The sequence below is a fragment of the Triticum urartu genome, chromosome 5, assembly GCF_003073215.2.
Source record: "Triticum urartu cultivar G1812 chromosome 5, Tu2.1, whole genome shotgun sequence".
NCBI classification, from domain to species: domain Eukaryota; kingdom Viridiplantae; phylum Streptophyta; class Magnoliopsida; order Poales; family Poaceae; genus Triticum; species Triticum urartu.
In genome coordinates, this window is record NC_053026.1 from 540,258,338 (window position 1) to 540,261,704 (window position 3,367).

The following is a 3,367-nucleotide window of genomic DNA, read 5'->3' on the forward strand; positions in this document are numbered from 1 at the left end:
TCTTCCCTCCAGCGCCACCCCCGCCCCGCCCCCCTGCCCCCATGGCAAGCCTCGCTCTTTGCGACCCGGCCAGGAGGCCGCGGGAGAGCAACAAGATCATCGTGGCCTCCCCGACGTTGGAGATCGAGGAGCACGTGCTGCGCCAGCACGCGGTCACCCTCACCGCCGCGGACCGCTCGCACTCCACCACCCCCGCCGCGGTGGGCAGGGTCATCCTCGAGCAGCTCTCCACCCCCCCGCACCTGCTTCGCGTCACCGCCCACCAGCCAGAAGCATTCCTAGTCCACTTCGATCTCCCTGCGCACCGGGACAACACCGTGCGCCGGGGCGTCATCAAGGTGGAGGGATGCAAGTACTTCATCAGGGCCTGGAATGAAGATGACCACGCCGCGCTACTCAAGTTCCATCACCACGTTCGCGTCGTCGTCGAAGACCTACCCATGCAGTTCTGGTCGCTGCTGGGTGCGGAGGAGGCCCTCGGCAACGTCGGCCGCGTCGACCGGCTCGACTCGCGCACCCTGGAGAGAGGACACACCAAGACGTTCGCGTTCTGGCTCTGGGTGTGGGATGTTGCCCACATCCCCACCAAGCGCGCGCTCTGGGTGCTCAAGCGGGGCGCGGGCCGGGCGGACGAGATCATCGGCCTCGCCCCCGCTGATCGCCGCATTCCCCCGCCGCTAGGCGTTCGGCGCCACGATCTCCTGATTCACGTAGACCTGTTGGAGGACTGGACCCCCCTCTCGCCGCGCTCTTCGCACTCCGGCCAGAGCGGCCTGTCATCCTTGGATGAAGATGAAGACCGCCCCTTCCCGCGCTTCGAGCCTGGCACATGGGTGGCTCACGTCGAAGATGGGCAGGGCAAGCCCCGCAGCCGGGCGCCGCGCGTCGGGGCTGTGGCCTGCGGCCCGGTGCTCGGTGGTGGTGCCCGTGACCGCGAGGAGGACGGAGGATGTGGCGGCGCTGGGGCATCTCGCTCCTGGAAGGATCGCCTCCTTGGCGGTGGCTGCCACGCCAGGGGCTGCAGCGAAGACGTCGTCAGGGAAGCGCATCTGCGCCGCAACAGATCCCCTGCCGGGCGTCGCCACGGGACGGACCGGCGTGGCCGTCATGCGAGCGGCAGGGCCACGGGTGCTCAAGCCCTGCGCACAACACCACCGCTCCCCCTGCGCTCTGCGTCTCCTCCGCCCCCAGTGGTGGAGGCGGACCCGGTGGCCCAGTTCTTCTCCATCTCCGACGATGGGCGCAACCTGCCTCCACCCCCACGCACGGACTGCATGCAACTGGAGCTTGAGAGCGCCATGTAGGAAGCCCTGGTCACCCCGCTGGCCTTCGAAGACGGTAGCCACTCCCCTCCCCCTCAAGCCACAAACCCCCCCCCCCCCGAGTTGGAGAGCCCGGAGATGCTCCCGTGCCTTCTGCCCTGCATCGCCTCCCCTGCTGCGGCGACGGTGGGTTTCCAGATGGAGGCGGTCACACACCAGGTGGGAGCCATGCGCATCGACAACGGGAAGGCGCAGGTGGAGGAGCTGTTCGCCCTGGTGCCACCTGATGAAGCTATGTACCTAGGGTAGGGTCATGGACCTGTCCAAACTGCCCTACCCAAGGACATCTCTAGAAGAAATCACCTTTCAATCGACTTGGAAGTGTTCCACTCGACAGACTCGGAGACACTCGACCAAGAAGCGATCACTCAACCAAGACCAAACCACTCGACGGCCAGGAGACCTAAAGGCACTCCGCACGCTAACGGTCGGTTATTAAGTAGCTTTTATGATCATCATAGCACTTTATTGAGGGCGTTACCAGTAACGCCCGACCTTAATGTATTTAAAACCCTACATAACTGAGGGCCGTAGGGGTCCGGCGAACTCTATATAAGCCACCCCCCTCCTCAGTGTAAAGGGTCCGCACCCCTGTAATTCATACACGCATAATCCAGTTGACCACCTCCGGGCTCCGAGACGTAGGGCTATTACTTCCTCCGAGAAGGGTCTGAACTCGTAAACCTCGCGTGCTTACAACTTCTCCATAGCTAAGATCTTGCCTCTCCATACCTACCCCCCTACATTACTGTCAGACTTAGAACCACGACAGTTGGCGCCCACCGTGGGGCAGGTGTTTTAGCGATTTGTTGGAGGAGTTGCGATCTTTTCATATCCGAATCATCATGGTTTCCGGCGGAGTTTTGGTGGAGGGCCGCGAGATCCGTCTCGGCGCGCTCACGTTCATCGCCGACGACTCCGCTTGGCTCCAGGAGGCTTCGCTCGACGTGGACGCGCTCCCTGTCCGCGGGGCGACGCACTTTCACGCGTGCGTCCGCGGCATCCTTTTGCGGCAACCGTCGACCCACTATCGGTCGGCTCCTGTGCTATCCTCCTTCCCTGTTTCCCGCCGGCGCAAGCGCTCCGGTCGGTCGAGACTTCAACGGTGGGTGAGACACGCGGTGGCACGCCAGTCGGCCACCCCTCAAGTCACGGCGATCGAGCCCGACGAATCCCTCTACAACCTGTTCGATCGGTCGACTGGCTCTACAGAGACCGCCTCCGAGTGCGACAGCAGTGATCCGGCGGCGGAGGTTCTGATGGTCGATGGACTGCCCAGTCCTCCCGGTTTTCCCCGCACTGATGGAGGCGCGGGTGGAGGCGACCCGTCGCGTCTCCATGAGGAATATCTCCCCGAGCCTCTCACGTCATTGCAGAGAGAAGAACTTCGTCGCCAGAACATGGATGTGCTGCACACTCCTATCGTCGGAGAAACCCCCGAGGCTCGTGCCTTGGAGGACGTGCGCCTGGCAAACTTGGCCGAGTGCACTCGACTGGAGAACCTCCAGCGAGCACTCGACGAGCGTGCGTGACAACGGATTCCCGAATCCAGTCGATGTCGGCTCTTCCCGCCCCCGCAGGTATATCGAACTCCGATTAAGAATTTAGCAGCTGCAGCCCGTATAGCAGAGTCGATTCAGCCTTCCCAGTCGGAGGCTGCCAGAGGCTTGCTGCAGATCAGAGCGTTACTCTGGGCAGCAGGAGACCAGAATTCCGCTGTTTCTCAGTCGCGGAACAGGATTCATAGCAGATCCGTTGCTGCAGACACAGTCCAATCGGCTCATAACCCAAGATCGCCCCCGAGGCGTGAGGGACGTGGGGACCGACGTAATCAGTTCGGGAACCGTGAGCAATATGATCACCGATTCGATCGTGATGATCGACGTAGAGTGCCCACCCCTCCCCCGAGGAGTGGGTCGTATGCGCCTCGACAGCAGGATGACAGGCGTCCTCGTAGTGTTGGGCGAAGGATTCCAGTCGACTCCAGGGAGCCAGGCTTTGATGCGAGATCCATTCTCGTTCAAGGTTTGGTCGACAGGAACAGA

At 62.6% G+C, this 3,367-nt stretch overlaps 1 pseudogene; it reads left to right on the forward strand.

The window, feature by feature from the left end:
* Positions 1 to 440: 440 nt before the first annotated feature.
* On the forward strand, positions 441 to 1,549 carry LOC125507338 (annotated as a pseudogene).
* Positions 1,550 to 3,367: the final 1,818 nt, after the last annotated feature.